This window comes from Phoca vitulina, unplaced genomic scaffold (genome assembly GCF_004348235.1).
Source record: "Phoca vitulina isolate PV1807 unplaced genomic scaffold, GSC_HSeal_1.0 scaffold6, whole genome shotgun sequence".
Taxonomy (NCBI): Eukaryota; Metazoa; Chordata; class Mammalia; order Carnivora; family Phocidae; genus Phoca; species Phoca vitulina.
In genome coordinates this window covers 29,345,662-29,363,031 of record NW_022589709.1, presented here as the reverse complement: position 1 = coordinate 29,363,031, position 17,370 = coordinate 29,345,662, and the positions used below count along the sequence as shown (strand labels likewise).

At 38.3% G+C, this 17,370-nt stretch overlaps 1 protein-coding gene across 13 annotated transcripts in view; it reads left to right on the top strand.

Annotated features, from left to right (window-relative positions):
* PAM (peptidylglycine alpha-amidating monooxygenase) overlaps positions 1 to 17,370 on the top strand; it is a 281,181-nt gene that overhangs the window by 52,005 nt on the left and 211,806 nt on the right. Inside the window, exon 1 of one of the 13 annotated variants that reach the window (XM_032403920.1) lies at positions 6,353 to 6,375. The exons of the other annotated variants lie outside the window; for them this stretch is intronic. The gene's annotated coding sequence lies outside the window, so the exon portion shown is untranslated. Of the gene's footprint in view, positions 1 to 6,352; positions 6,376 to 17,370 lie in introns of those variants that run through there. 13 annotated transcript variants of the gene reach the window in all.

The window sequence follows — 17,370 nt, the reverse complement described above, 5'->3', positions numbered from 1 at the left end:
AATTTTTTTTTTTTTCTTTTCCCACCCTTTTCCCTACCCGGAAAATCCCCCCCCCTTTCTTTTTTCCCCCCCCCCCCCCCCCCCCCCCCCCCCCCCCCCGCAAAACGTGGTGCTGTAGCTGGACTATGTATATTGTTTGTAGCCAGACATACTGTAGAATAAAGCAGGCAGTCTTGTAATGTATATATATCATTAAAATGTATAAATATGTTTTAGCTTTTGGGGAAAAACCAAAAGAAAAAGAAAACCAGGGCAGTTGATTAAAATGGGATAATCTACTGCATAATAAGTCACACCCAGCAAATTATAGAGGAAGCAGTTATTGGTGCTTTTTACTCTAGGACATTTGGTGTGTGTGGCTGCATTTGGCCTTTTAGAAGCTATTGACATCATTTGGGAACTGCCTTAATCAGTTAAACAGAAGGAATCTTAGCATTGTGCAACTGACGGTTGATTAATTTAAATCCAAACACACAGTCCTGCCTGGTTGCCCTTTGCGAGACCCTTGCACAAAAGGATTTCATTCAGAAGCATTATAGCCCACATTCTGCCGTCAGACCCTTTCAGCTCTGCTGGTCTTCTTAGGCTGCAGGCAGCATCTTTAACCCCTCTTATGCTCCCTTTTATTTCATGAAAACAATATCTATGCTGTGATTCATACAAATGCTCTACATTTCCTTCAGAGTTCTTTATTTGTATCCTAGGGAAAAGGTATTAAAGTTCCACTAATTGAAAGACTAAAATGGGAATTTATTTTAAACTGGCTTCCTTTAGAAAAAAGTATATTAGAACTCAATCCAGTACTTCCTCTGAGAATTAGAATCAAAATTAGAATCATGAAATGTTGAAATAACTTTTCGGTATTAGAGTAAGCCATCATCTATAATTCCTTTGACTTTTAGATTCAAAACATTGAAGGCTTTATAATCTGTCTTTGGCTTTGGGAAAACATTAATTGACTCTTGAGTGAGTTCAGAGGTAGTATAAAGATCTAGTCCTGGATTTTTAAATGAAAGCAAAATTAAGATTCTTTAAGGATAAAACTTTGAATAATTTCAGTGTGTTACATGAACTGAGAAAAGTAGCCCCACATTGGGCACTCTGCTGGGCTTGGTTGCAAAAGAGGGCCAATATTTGTGTGGAAGAAATGAAAAAAAACTGCTATAGACTTCTTCATAGCACATAGAATGTTAGCCTGGAAAAGACTAGCACCCTCATTTTAAACACCAAAAAAACTAAGACTCCTCCCCTCCCCACCCACTTGATTATTCAAGCTCTTAAAGGCCTTTACTTGGTCAGTTTCTGCTTTCTCATGACCCAATTACAATTTTCTGGAATACAAAGGAAGCCTTTCAGAGATGGTAGTATAATCCGATTCTCTGTGGTTTTGTTCATTGCCATTAATTTTAATAACTACTTTTTATTGAGTTTGTGATGTGCCAGTCCTTTATGCCTTATCTTTGTCTTCATAACTACAATATGAGGTGGTACTATTATTCTTCCCTTTTCGAAAATGAGGAACTGATGTTAAGCAAAGTCAGGATCTTGCTACTCAGTAGCTTCTCAGCTACTCTGAGAAGGTAGGATGGAGCAGAAGAAGCATCCTCTCTATGATGGTAGCTAGATACAGAGAAGAGAAATGGGTAACAAGAGGTGTTTCTCCCAACTAATAAGTTGACTTGAGAATATTATGGTGATATGAATGACTATGCCATGGGTCACTGGTAAGAATGAAAAATTCAGACCATTTTGGCCTGAATTCTTCAGAAACAGTGGATTGCCTGAAAGGGAATATGATGGCACCTCTTTTCTGGCTGCCATGGGAAGCAGTGGATGTCCAGCTGAGGAACCTGTTAGGGAATCAAGGGATCTAGAAACTATGTGACACAAGAGAACTCATGGCATCTTTTTGAGCCTCTGCTTTTTATTTTCATTTCTAGAAGTGAAATTCCAATTTCTGCTTTACCCTACTCTACTAGCTAGTTTCAAAGATTAAGTAAAATAATTTAATCTTAAACACTCTGGAAAATGAAAAAAAATTAGGACATAATATATTTTTTATTCACTTATCCAATAAGTATTTATTGAATAAATGCCAAATGCAAGGCATGGTGCTGTAAAGAGAATAAGAGGCAAATGTAGACTTTGTCTCTACCTTTCAGAAGATTACATGGAGCAGGGAAATGAGATACATGCTAATAGGGGCACCTGGGTGGCTCAGTCGTTAAGCATCTGCCTTCAGCTCAGGTCATGATCCCAGAGTCCTGGGATCGAGTCCCGCATCAGGCTCCCTGCTCAGTGCAGAGCCTGCTTCTCCCTCTCCCTCTGCCACTCCCTCTGCTTGTGCTCTTCTATCTCTCTGTCAAACAAATAAATAAAATCTTTAAAAAAAAAAAAAAAAGATACATGCTAATAACTGGGCAGTGGAATGTTTTAAATGCAGTTAGTAAGGTAGAGAACACTGGTGTTTCTGAGGAGGAAGAAAAGGTTGGTGGAGGACTCGTAAGGTTTAGATTGGTAGGGAGGAGAGACAGGAGGAGTTGTGTGTGGGGAGGATTGGGAGGTAGGTTGTAGGATTTCAGGAGGAAGAGCAAAGGCCTGGAGGAGGGAAAGGACGGGGACATATTACTGTATCAGATTGTCTAATTGGCTGTATGTAGCTCAAGGAGATAAGTTTGACAAAGATAGGTTTATACTGAAGCTGTGAAATCTGCACTTGATTCAGTGGCTCACAGGGGAGCCTTTTAGGATTTTGGATTTTTGTGGTAACCTAGTATGAAAATGTTTTATGATGACTCATCAAAGACAAAGTTATGCATAGAATGATTAAAGGAATGAGCAAGACGCTGAAGTCAGGGAGACCAGAGACCACAGCATTGTGGGATGACTGATGGGGAAGGCTGTGCTAGGGGAGCATCAATGGGGCAGGAACAAAAAGGAGAGAGATCACTGAAATTTGGCCACTGACTGGATTTGGAAGTTCTGGTGATACTTTTTTTTTTTTCTTTTTTTAATTAAATCAGTATGAATTTGTTTTAATGAACACATTTAAACCTAAGTGCTAATAAAATCCCATATGCCATTGTCGTTTTTCGTTGTTTTTTTATACTTCTAATATGTTTAACCGGAATTATGAGAAGGTTGTTAAGACCAGAGGAGCCAAGAATGTTGCTCATCTGGGCTAGGAAGAAATTCAGTGTCAATTATGAGGCAAAGCTGATTTAGGATTAAGGGTGTTTCCGCTTATCAGAGAAGTGATTTGGGGGAGGAGGTAGGTAGGCAGGCATTATAGCTGACTATCAAGCTTTCGAAAGCCTGGCCAAATATCCCCTCCAAAGTGACACTTCAACCCCCCACTTGCTTATGAATCAGCACTTTGCCAACATGAATTTACTTCAGTTTAAGAAACAAGGTAAGCTCGGGACCCTGTTGAACCCTAAACTTCAATTTAAGGTGGTTGTGTGGGAATTAGGTGCAATCGATAATACTTAGGTAGTCAGGGGGTGACTTCTCTGGGAAATATGCTGTCTTTTTTTTCTTGTGAAAGAGTGTTTTCAACCTTCTAACTTTGGTTTTCTTTCAGTTTGAGAAACTATAATATTGTTTAGATGTCTGTGAAGCCTTGGGATCTGCGGGGAAATAAGTGGATTTTCTGAAGTTCTGAAGGACAAATTAAAGGAGTATACAGTTATCTAGGAAGAATATGTCAGAGCTCAGTGGAGCTAGAGCCGTTATTGGGTAGATTTTGTCCCTACCCCAGACTCTGTGCTTTGAGTGACCTAATGTAGATGTTTACTTTACAAGGCCTTTCTGTGCAATCCTTAGGGATCCAAGGAAGAGGTAGTGATTTTTGTAAAAGTTACCAATTTAGGAAAGAGTTTATGGTCTTCTCTAAGAGGTGGTGAGATTGCACTGATCACAACATTTATTGGAGTGGCAAGAGGAAATAGAACACTGATGAGCACTGATTTATAGATTAAGAGGAGAATAAAAACTACATGAAGCTCGGAATTAGGGAATGGACGTTGGGGGGAGATCAGGCTTCTTTTCTCTAAAGCAGGCATCTTTAACAGGACGCATAATCTGGCTACCTGGGGCCATTTGTCTCGTGACACTTGATTTCTGTTCCTGCTGGTGGTCTTCCATATTCCCTTCAGCCTTTTGGTCAGAGATCTCTTGTTTCGGCCTTATTTTTGGATAGGCTTTTTGTTAAACTGAATCTTTTAAAAATGTAACAAAGTAGCCTTACTGTGGGACTATTCCTTTATGACTGTCACATCTCTGCAAAAGTCCATACACCTTCCCCCTTCTGTGTGTGCTGTCCAGATAACCTTTATTTGCTTTTCCCATCCTAATTCTGTTTAGACAGGTGGGTCATCTCCCTTCTGGGAGTTGTTTAAAACGACCTTAAAATAGTCTGGCTAGTATGTTAGGATGTAGTCCACTGAAGCTGCCATTGGTCTTCTCTGAGAGTAATTGCAAGTTCAGACACATTTAGAATTTCCATTTTTTGAGTTACAATAGTAGTTCATATCCATGGTTAAGAAAAAAACTTTTAGAAGTATAAAACTATAATATAAAAGTTGGAGTACTCTCAGTCTGCAGTTGGGTATGTATCTTCTAGACATTTTTCAATGCATATTAAGGTACACAAATACATTTATTTTAAACTTTGAATCATGTGTAATGTATAAACACTATTTTAACCTCTATGGTATGCTTTGCATATATATTTATATTTTCATTTATATCATGATAAAATGTGCATATTTTGCTCTCAAACTCAGGATCTCAGGAAGAACAAATGAAAGGAAAAGAGTAATTCCATTTTGTTGGAAAGCTTTTTCACCTTACCAAAGTTAAGGAACACTGAATTTTGTATTTTTGTGGGGGCTGTTTTTCCTTCAGGGTTTTCCCTCACCTCTGCAGTAGTGAAAAGTCCAACTTGTCAATTATGTTAAAATTCTCTACATTTTTCCAGATTGTAAACTGGTGCTGGTGGATTCTATTTTACCATTTTTGTAAGCAGTGTTATTGTTAGACATTTGTACACTGTTTACTCACAAGGGAAACATTAAAAGGCGGGCCTAGCTTCCTCTAAATTGAAATAGAGATAATAATAGTTTCTATGAAATAGCTTAGATCTAAGTATAGTGTACAGAATGACAACCTCCATTTTTTATTGTGTTATGAATATCTTAAAGAGGATCTGCCAAGTTACTTGCTTATCTTTACAATTACAGTATTTGCACTAGAAAAATTAGACCACAGTATTGTTTTAAAACATGTCAATCCAACATGCCGGGAGAAGAAAACAATAGTTTTTAATAGTACAGATGATAAATTATATACTTATTAAAGCTTCACATCTGATCAAATAAGCATGGTGTATCATTATAGACTCAGCTTGATGTTGAAGCATTGTTATTTTAAGCAATTACTTTAAGCCTGGTAGTTTTAAAAAGGGGTTGTATTCCTATGAACGTGGGTGACAGATGCAGGGAAGGACAAACAGTTCAAAGGGGAGATTTAAATTATGTGTGGTTTTAGGGGTTGTTAGAAGTAGAAGTAATTCTGCTTGTGATAGAAGAGACTTAAAAAGACAGTGAGGCAGTAAGACAGCAGATTTCTTCTGATTTTATCTGGGTGTCATAATTAGGCATTTCGCTGGAGGTGTTTTCTGCATAAGTGATGTATTGGCAAAGCTTTCCTGGAACTTGGAGATAAATGGAACAGGCAGCTGCTGCCTCCTGGAGAAGTAAATAGAATCAGTCTTCATTGTTATCCGTATACTGACCTCGAAGGCACAGATGTGAGCTTTCTTTTCAAAGGGAATCAAGTATTCATCCTCAAGGAAAAGGATGTTCGTAATGCAATAATATTAATGCTTGTTAAATGAGAAAACCATCTATGAGTACTTACACTGTTGCTACCTGGCAGCATTATTTATTGACCTGTGACTTTGTCAGAGCTTCAGCTGTGAGGAATATTGCTAATGGAGTCATGTAATGACATTTGTCATTAAAAAGTCACATCACAATGAATAGATTCAAAATTCATTGAGTCCCCTTGCTCTGTGTCACACTCGAGGCTTCTGTGACAACCTTCACTTCCTACTTAGCAAATCCAAGCCTGGTAGCTCGAGCCCCAGGAAGTTGTTAAAGCAATTAAAGGCTTCTGTCTCCCAGCACATTGCCTGGTTACCATAGTATCCTCTGCCTCCAAGTCTCTCCTGATGATGTCAGTATGCATACAGGGGTTGTTCAGAGCATCTATGTGGGGATGATTCACCCCGCAATAAAGCCCCTCTTCCCCCCCGCCCCCCCCCCCTTGCTTGGTTTCCAGCTCAGTTTCAGACGTCCCTAGAAATAGAAGGTAAGTGCCTTGTTTTGCATGTCAGACAGAGAATTACTAAATGCCTCTGTTATTCTGTTTTAGGTGCATGAATGGTTTCTTCTTTCTAAGATATACTAATAACTGAAATCGTTGTGTATGGGAGCATTTCATCCAATTACCTAGAATAGACTTACAGTTTGTACTTAAAGTGTGTGTTGGTCTGTGTGTATATGCGTGTGAGATAGGCTTATGCAAATAACTGTGAATGCACAATGTAATGCTTTCTCCTCTCTCTAGTAAGCAGCCTTAGCAAACCCAGTAGAGCTTTTTATTTGAAATTTTTTGAAATACATAAATTCCCTAAAATATTTTGACAAGTGTCACAGGACAAATGGGCTGTTTTTTAAGTGTGTAAATTAGATATTTCTTATTGATTCTTTATCTATTTTATCCAGTTTAAATATTAACATTTTAAAGGTCAAGATGACATGGGTAGATATTAGAGAAGAAGGGCCAAGTTACGTTGAGAATTTGCATGTTAGAGAAATTAGAACATTGGACAAAGATTCAGTTACGGGGAGATATGTGAAGTTTAAAGTATATTAATAACTATCATTTCATACTTATTTTGTACTTTTAATGCTTTTCAAAATATCTCACAATTTGCTCCCACTTTTGTGATAAATGAAATTAGTGTTTTATAAAAGTTTTCTTTTAATACATATTCATGCTTTGTAAGGATAAGCAAGCTGAGTTCAGCTTTAGGACAAGAATACTTTAGAACCACTTATAACATTCACATAGAAGATCTATGAACGAATATTTCCTTTTTAAAGTTAGTTTTCTGTTTCAATTTTTCATCTGCAGTGTGCCTCATCAATAGACAATAAAGGATGAAGTACACAAGCCAGGTTTCTTCCTACCAGCTTGCTTCTGAATCTCACTGCATTAGGAGAGTTCTGTCCATATGACAATATTAGTCTTATATATATTTCCTCCTCTTGATTTCCCACTGGACTGTTTGAGTGTGTCTTTGCAGAACATGCTACTGTGTATAAATGAAGCTGGTAGGTGAAGTCAGTTTCTAATTAATTAGTTAAGGGATAGCTTTGCAAGAGAAAAAAAGAATAAGGTAGAGTCGATGGAGTAGGGAGCCCCCTCCCCCGCATTTTTTAATGTAGCTGATTTTTTATTGTGTGTGGAGGTAAACATCTGGCTCTTTTGAAATGTAGGTAAGTGGTTTAGTCTGTCCATTTCTAGAGAGACGTTGATTGAAACTGGCATTTTTGTTTCTTGTATTTTTGGAGGCTTCTAGAATATGCCCTCCTTTGTTTTTGTGTGATACTTAGTGGACTGGTAACACTCTTCACTCACCTTTCTACAGAGACTCAGTGAGAAATACAGTTGTGAGAGAGTGTAAAAAAGGGCTAAAAATTTTAAATTTAGTTTTGTATGTGAAGAATATCTGTCTTATCTTAAATATCATAAGTGCTTATTTGTAAATTTCTTTCTACTCTGAAAACATTGCTAAGATGCTTTGACTTTTAATTACCTTATGTTTAGAATACTTAGTCCTGTTTCTGTGTTTGAAAATTTGCTAGTAAACTGCTATCAAAGTTCCTGAAAAGTAGAGCTATTATGATTTATTTACATATTAATATATGCATTACATATTACAAAAATCACATTACTATATATATTACATAATTTAGATTATGGTAGGTTAAATATTAAAAAAAAATTAAGTCAGTATAAATGGTTTCCGTACTTTAAAAAATACTTTTACTGAAACACTTTCAAAATGCTTGTGCTGGAAAGAAGACTGTTATATTCCAGGCTATGTTCTGTCAAATTTTTGCTCCTTGTATTAACGTTTTGGGTGATATAATTTAATCTATTGAGTAGCTAACTCTTTGTAATTAAAAAAGTACTTCTGTAGTTTTGAACCCTTAAAATACCCATGAAAATACTCTCCTGCTGACATAACTGACAGAGGTGGCAGTTTACCTAGAGTGTACTATAAAGATTACAGTTTCTTTCATCCTTGCATCAAGAAGTAGTTCTAAGCAGTTTTAAGCACGATCATTTTAAAAATTGGCTTAGGAGAGTTCTCATTTTATTCTTACGTCCTAATAAGAAGCTTTTAAGTCTCATAGATACTTAAACTTGTTCCTGCTTGAAATATGGAAATGGCAGGTCTGTAGAGTTTACTGGCATGAACCGATGAAATATGGCAGAGAAAGGATCACTTTGGTTCTCACTGGAAAGACAACAAGCTAAATCAAAATAGTGTCCACAAGAATTAGAGGAAGCTGTGTGGAGAACATAGACCTGGAAGGAAACATTTTTTCCAGTGAGAGGAAAGAGGCTCAGCTTGTGAAGCACCGGTTAAGTGCTTTGCCCAGTTATGTGTTTATGTCATGGCAAAGATAGGGCTGGAACCTGGACACCCACACTTTCACAGGCCGGTTTTCATTTTCATGGCAGCATACTCCCTAGTTGGAGGTGAGCTCTTTTTCCTAGTCAACTTTTCAACTTACTTTTCTCCTACAAAAGAAAGGATTAAAACATTCTAACAACTAGGAAGTATATTAGTTTTCATTTGTTGCTGTAACACATGGCTGCAAACTTGGTGGCTTAAAGAATACGGAGTTTGTGTTTTGTAGCTCTATGGGTCAGAAGTCTGACACAGGTCTCAATGACTACAGAGTCAAAGTATCAGGAAGGCTACCTTCCTTTCCGGACGCTGTAGGGGAGAATCCCTTCCCCTGTCTTTTCCACCTTCTCGGGGCCGTCTATATTCCTAGGCTCATGGCCACTTTCCTTCTTCTTCACCATTAGCAGACGCTGAATGAATCCTCATGCAGCCATCTCTCTGGCTCTCTGCGACCGGGAAAGAAGTCAGTTTTTATAATCTCCCCAGGACAATCTCCCCATTTTAGGGTCCTTAACCTTAATCACATCTGCGAAGTTCTTTCTGCCATGTAAAGCAACATATTCACAGGTCCTGGCGCTTAGGTAAGAGACGTCTTTAGAGACCATTATTCTGCCCACCAAAGAAAGATTACAAAATGCATGGCTCGTTTTATCAACATTAAATTCACAAATCAGATATTTTTACTGACAACTCTAAGTTAAACTGGTGATTGCCAACAGACACTATGAAATTTTGACCTAATTTGGTGGGTGCAGCCATCTCCTTGCATAATTAATGAGGGAAAATCAGATTAGAAAGAAATGTTTCACCCACTCAAACATTTAAAACTCTGAGGTACAGTTGTGAGCCTTATAAAGTGACACTATTCTCAGTTTAATATTTTTAGTGAGAGGCTCACGTCAAATGAAGTTAATTAAACAAAGCTGATTTGGGAATGCAAAAATTCCATTAGTTAACTCATTTGTGAATCAGCCTGGGTTTCTTTGGAAACTGAAGGGTAATGGTGGGGCTGCCAGAGACCCAAAGGTGAGCTCTAGTAACCATGAGGTTTGAATAGCACTGTCATTCATTGATCTGACATTAAGCCATTTGCGTCAAAAGACCCAGCAGATGAATATGACAGGTATGCCCTACGTGGTTTCCTAGGAAAGGCACAATATATTACCATAATCAATAACACGAGACTTGAGGCCAACAGCTGCAAAAATAGTTTCCTTTGTCGTTCACATCCTGTGTTTATCATAGATTTGAGCCAACTCATGGCACATGGATCCTCCATACTAAGCATTAGATAATTTATATCTAGCAGTAGTTTTTAAAACTTCTTTGCTAAACACTAGTGATAGAAGATGCAGGGGAGAAACAACTCTAGCATATCACTTTTAGACAGAAAGCCAAAAATTACTTTTTGTTGTGGTTCTCTGAAGGAAAAGAAATGGAAAGAAAACCAACTGTTTCCTTGCTCATACTCCTTTTTATTTTTGGAATCATTTTCTAAGGAAAGCTGAACAGTACTGTAGGACCCTTGCTTAGAGGACAAGAGCTTGTGGAAGGCACATTTCTTTGCAAGAAGTAACTGTGGGCCCTTTTGGTCCTAGAGGGGTACAACAACCTTCGGATTCTGTATAGAAGTGTAATCTGATTTTATGCCATCATGAATTTCTTTGTCAATAAAAATATCATTATTAAAAGAAAGATGTTATTTGACAATGAAGTTGAAAATCAAAATCAGCTAGTTAAACAATTTGATAACAAAATTAACTGTGCATCTGTAGCAAATGCCTCTATAAACAAAAATATATATTTAGTTGAAAGTTTATGCACATATTAAATTCACTTCAATGTTTAGTTTCTTTATCAATAGTATGTGTATTTCAAGTGCTAATATAAATGAAGAAAACTCAAACACTTTTAAACATTTAAATATATATATACACAGTATCCAATTTAATACTGAATTTCCCCAGCTATGGTAAATTAGAGATTAAATCTGTGTCCTAAAAAAAAAAAAATATAAAAAAAAATCATGGAGCAGCTGCCTTCGCTGATAGAAGAGACTACTTAATCTTTAAATCATTTTGAACTGGCTCAGTTGCTTTACTGATCCTTTAACTTTGTTAAAAATTATCTTAAAAGCTTATCTTTGAGAGAAATCAGAGATAAAGGAACTAATTAATGGAGATGAGAGTTTTGAGGTTCTAAATCATATGTGGTCAGTGAGTGGTGGATAAGGTGGAAGGAGACTTCAAAATCAAAACTTCAAAAGATTGTTACGATTTCTCACCAGCTGTTTTGAAAGCTAGGTCAGTTATATTTCTAGGGGGATTTTCCCAGGGAATGCGAGTGAAGGCAATCGGCAAAGAAACGATGGAACTAGGAAGTTATCCTAAATCTTTGTTGCTCCAAAGGCTTTGCAGATCAGAGAACCACCGCCAGCGCTACTCACTTTCCTCGCTGACCTTGCATTCCGTTGTTTTCCTTTAATTTATTGTTGCTTCAATTTGACTTCTCTCTTTAAGGTGGGTGAGACTTGCAAAAAAGAAAAGCAATTATTGAAATATTTATGAAGAAAGTTGTTATTTTAATTTTTGGAACACCCCTATCTCTGCCAATTTCTGTTATAGAAGCAAGATTTTATAACCATGGACCAATTTTTTTCATTAGCTCCTGATTTGGAGTGAGTATTAATGGAAGTAAAGGGTACCCATTCTGCATGCACAATCTGTGGCCTGGGGCAATTAGGGAGAACAAAGTTGGAGCAGCAATACTTAAAGGGCACAAAGGTACAGGGACAGAGGCTTGGCATCTTCTGTGTGTGGTGGGGGTCGGGGTGGTTGTTGTGAGCACTGCAGTGCAAGACCAGTCACGAGGTGGGACAGCTTAGAGAGAACCATTCCCTATACTTGGTACTTACTGAGTCCTAGATGACTTTATAAAAAGTAAGCCCATGTTGGGGGCAGGAGGTTGGTTCCTGCGTTTTAGCCAGTCGTGATGTTGCAGGATTTCTTTTCCTTTAGTGCCCCGGGTTCTTGGTCACACCGCTTCGAAGAATGAAGAGGTAGACCAGAGGAAGAGTGGTGGGCAGCAAAGCAAAGTTTATTGAGCGATAGTACAAAGATCCTGAAGAGGGAGGGGAGCCGAGAGGGTTGCCATTTTGGCGTTTAAATCTAGGGGGTTTTAGGGGTTCTTTGGTGTGGGTTGTTTTAATCTGATTAACCCTCCCTGCGCCTGCCACCCGATCTGGTTTTTGTCCACGTGCTCATCTACCTTTCTGGTAGTTGTTCAGGTGGGAAAGGGTGGAGGGCTCTTCCAGGGCAGAATTTAGTAGCCTCTGGGATCAAGAAGGGATCAAGAAGGCCTCAGCTGCCACTGCCCTAAGGCCTGCCAGCCATCCAGCCAGCCAGCCTAAGGCAACCAGATCAAGCTCTTTGTTTAAATATCCCACTGGCTGTTAAGTTGCTGTTGAGCTTCCCCCTGGCCTGGGTTAGGACGCCCAAGGCCATTCCCTTCCTTTCTGTCACAAACAAGTTGTAAATCCTCCCAGGAGGAGGAGTTAAAGCTGGGGCATTGAGTAAAGCCTAGAATAACAGGATGGAGTCTTTTTCCTTTTAAGGGTAGTTTCCTCTTAGAATGGGCCCCCTTGCCCCTGCCTGCTTTCCTGCCAACTATCCTCCATTAATGATGGGAAGTCAAGCTGCTCTCAGGTGCTTCCTTCCCAAACACCAAAGCTGCAGGAGGGGGGAGGCAGCTGCAGACCATCATACAGTCTCAATAACTGTAAGTCAGGGAATGAGCTCACCAATTCATTGATTTTGTTAAATTGAGACCTTCTAACAACAAATACCACAATTTAAGCTCAAAATTTTTCCAAGAGTTTTAGGAGGGAAAGTGACAGATGAATATGACTTACCAATTGGAATATTAGAGTATGACAGAAGTCAGGCGGCATTGTTTTCCTTTATTGGCGAAGGTCAGTCTTGTCCTCCTCAATCAAAATGCAATCTCAGTAATTACTATTGAATGCCTTCACATGCATGACGGTGCACTAAACACAATGCAGAATTAATCGAAGGACGATGCGACCTTGGATTTCATGGAGTTTCAGCTAAGAGAGGAACTATGTATGGAAAGTAACTTTCTTATCACTTAACAACTTACTGTTTTATTTTCATGGTAATTTTTGCCAAGTGGCAAATTCTAGTTGGAATTTGATAAAGTCACTTTATTTACATTCTACTGAACAGTAAATTTTTCCTAAAATACTAAATGAATTGATATATTTACTTGGTGGCAGACCTATTGTTATGCTGTTAAGCTTTTTATCCCCCACCTCTCTTAGTTACAGTTGCCTGACTTTTAAAACACATATTTTATGCTTTTTCGACTGTAGAATGTCTTTCCCATATGCCCACACATAACAACACGCACACACTGACATACACAGAGTTACTTTACGATGGACGCTTCCTACCTCAGTCCTTCTTTTTACTCCTGTTTGAGTCTTCTTAGTTTCCCTATAATACTTCAGGTAAGCAGCCCAACTCCTGGTTATCGAATCCCTTTGAGTGTAAAAGCATCGTGCTGCACACCTAGGCCCGTGCCTCTCCTTCTCTCCCACGGAGGAGCCTTGATTGTGTAGTTACCAGTATCTCCTTCTGTGGCTGGAAGGCAGGTAAAATTACAGGAGAGAGTGGGCAGAAGGAAGGGACATGGTTGGTTATGGAGAGAAGAAATTGAAGTTAAAATCTGTAAACAGGAAAAGGGGAACTGAAATAGAGCACTGAGATTGTGTTGAGAAATTGGAGTCTTGTTAAGTCAATAAATAGGATGAGGTAAAGAAGCAACACCAACAGAATTATTTTGAGTGTTTCATAAGACACTTTGTGGTGAGCAAAATAGATTGCCTTATCTACACATTGAAATTTCTGCACTAAATTACCAGTGTATCCTTTTGAAATGGCTAAAACCCAAGTTAAAAACCTCCGAACCTTACATTTCTTCGAGATTACTGCAACTATTCTGTTGTCCTGCCCATTCCCTGGCCATCATTCCTCAATCTCAGGTGCTAAACTTGTAAAATGAATTCTCTACTGTGTTTTCTAAATGGAACTTAAAAGAGGCAGATATTTTTATGCCAAGAAGCAACATATATTAGATTTGATAATAGTTGTCTAGAATTACCTCCTAATATGTTAGCTCTATGAGGATTTTCAGTAAGATTGAACCATTGTTGAAAGACTGTGCAGAAACAATAGCTTGAAATTTGCCCAGACTTAGTAAAATATTGGAAGTTTGAAGAATAATTGATTTTTCTAGTCACTGTATTTTTCATTGCAACAGTCTTCTGTATTGATTAGGTTACAGTCTGGTCTTTTTGTGTCATAGCTGGTAACTCACTGGTTATCTGCCTGAAGTTCCGGTATTTGGGATTTTTTCATCTTTGCAGTAATGTCAAAGAAATGTAGTGGTTAGTTTTAAACTTGAAATTTGGCAAAAAGAAAAAGAGCATTCTTGATGAAAGCTTTCACTGAGAAATTTATACTTAGGCTTTGTGACAGCCAGTAATTATCAGGTTGCAGTTACTTTTCAGAGGTGTTTACCCTGAGTTGAGGTTTTCGCCAATTGATGATCTGAATCATGAATTAACTTTGATGTTAATCCATTGGTTTACCTCAGCATTCAGTATGCCAGCCTGTGTAAAATTACTATATTACTCCTAGGCACATGTTTTTAATTTTTTGCCTCAAAAGTAATACTGGGCTCAGAGAATTAAGGCATTCCCTGTTTTAAGAAACTTATGTTAGAGTGAGAGAGAGAGAAGATAAGAACACGGGGATATGATTCTACACTGATAAAAACACTGTATTTCTTTGCCCTGCTTCATGCTCAATGTGGTCCACGAATTTTTCTGCGGTTCATCTCCTCTTGGTCTGTCTTGAACCCACTTCTTTCAGAACCTGCTGCTCCACCAAAACTGTTTCATGCTAGGACCATGACTGGCTTTCAGGTCAATACCTTTGGTCAGTTCTCAGTTCTCCTTGGACATGACTTGCAGTATCCTTTGAAAAAGGTGGTCATTCTATACCAACTTGCTGTTCTTCCCTGTCTTGTTTGCTGGTTCTTCATCATCTTCCTTACATTAGAAGTTGGATATCCTAGTATGCAGTCCTTGGTCCTGGTTTCTTTTCTGTTGAAAACCACTTTCTTAGTGATCTCATACAGTCTCTTGCCTTTAAATTCCATTTGTACATTGACAGTTTCCAGATTCCTATTACTGATCAGAACCTCTCTCTTGAACTCTAGACAACATATTCCACTTGGGGTGTCTAATAGGCATCCTAAATGTAGTATGTTCAAACCTTCCAATCATCCCCCTTTGTGGGGGATGCTACTCTTCCTACAGTCTTTCCTCCATCAGTTATCCCAGAAATGATCAATGTTAACACTTTGACATATGTGTTTCCAAGCTCATGTGTGTGTGTTTCTCATCCCTACTCACGAGATCATTTTGTGTATACTGTTTCTTCCTCTGACCCTTCCCGCCCACCCCCGCCCCATATTTACTATGAATATGTTTTGCATACTTTTAAATATTCTTTGGGAACCTAGCTTTTAGTAGCTACTTGGTTGTAACGTAATTTATTAACTACCCTTATGAGTGAATATTGGATTGCCTCCCATGACTTGCTACTATAATTTAAACAATAACTTGTATCCCCATTACATTTAGTATCCCTGTTACAAAAAAGAAAGAAAAAAACATTTCATCATTCTAGTTCTGCACTATCCCAATATGGTAGCCACTAGCCATATGTGGTTGTTGAGCACTTAAATGTGACTAGTCCAAACTAAATGTGCTGTAAATATAAAATACACACCAGATTTCAAAGAGTTTGAAAAAAATGTAAAATATCTTAATAATTGTTATGTTGATTACTTGTTGAAATAATATTTTGTTTTATTGGGCTAAATAAGATATATTTTAAAAGTTGGTTTCATCTTTGTCCTTTTACATTTGTAAATGTGACTGTAAGAAAATTAAAAGTTACGTGTGTGGCTCACACTGTATTTCTTCTATTAGACAGTGGCGTTTCAGTTGCTTACATCAAAAACCTTCCAGTCACCCTTTCCTCCTCTTTTCCTCTTATGCTCCATATCCTGTTAGTGCTACCCAGAAGCTGACTACTTTCCCCACCTGTGCTACCCCACTTGGACCCACTCAGGTCCAAGGCATCATTATTAGCTATTGCTTAAATTCTTGTAACAGCCCTTTAACTTGTCTCCAGACTTTCAATATATTGATCAAGGTGATTGTTTTAAAACACGTCAGATCTTGCCTCTCCTCTCCTGCAAACCCTCCAACATGTTCTCCTCATATTCAGAGTAAAAGTTAAGTCCTAAAAACACTGGTCTCCTTCTACCCCTTGGACTATATTTCTACACTCTCCCTATGGTAAGCCAAACACGTTTCCCACTTAAAGTCTTGACATTTGCTCTTTCCCGTACCTGAAGTGCTCTTTGTCCAGTTATCTGTAGGGCCCATTCCTTCACCTTCTTCGGGTATTTGCTTCTTTGTGAAACCTTTCCTGAACACCCTATTTAAAGTTATAAGCTTACCCTGCCCAACTGTACCCCAACAACCCCTAATTCCTTTTCTCGCTTTTTTCTTCTTAAGTGCTTATCTATAGCTGACATATTCTTCCTGTTGATTGAATTTATTTTCTGTCTTTCCCCACCAGAACATAAGTTCCATGAGGGCAGGAACCTTTGTTTTATTCACTGCTGTATCTCCAGCTCTGAAAGCAATGTTTAGCGCATATTAGGAGATAAATAACTATTTGTGGATGGATGAGTAAATGAATTTATTAGTACCACAAGTGCTCTAGGGACTTGAAGAGAAAGATTACAGGTGTTTAGTGAGATTCAACAGCTGCTGCTTTCTATACTGAAATGAACTAGAAGGAGGTAAGCCTGGGTGGTCAGGGTTGGGGCATCATTAGAGAGGACCTTAAATCCTAGGCTGAGGGATCTACATTTAATTCAGTGGAAAATAAGGAGCCATTGAATTTCTTTAAGCAGAAGCACAACAGATTGGGGTTTACTTTAATCTTGTAGCTAAGAGAATAGATTGATGGACAGAGACAGTTGATAACAGTGCATAAAACAATAATTGATCAGATCATGGAAAGACCAGAGGCAAGAAAAGCAGTTGAATGAATAATGCAGTCACGCACAGTTGAGAACGAACGAAGGTCTTACTACAGGAACCTACAGGTTTTGACCACCAATTGTATGTGAGAAGGGAGGGTTAAATAAAGATGACTGTTCTCTAAACCCAAGTGGCAGCATTGATGGGGAGATAGAAGAAATGGGGAAGACTGAAGGAGACAAGTTTTGAGGGAAGTTGATGATACCAGTCTTCGGAAGTCTTTGGCTTGAAGAGAAATGAATTCATGCAATGTTTTCATATGCATTTCAAGTCTCTTCAATAATAAGTGCACATTTAACCAAACTTGGGAGCTTGCTGTCTCTTAAATTCATGCTATGAAGGTGTTCTGGGAAAGATAATACAAAGAGGACCCTGCTTTTACTAGTAT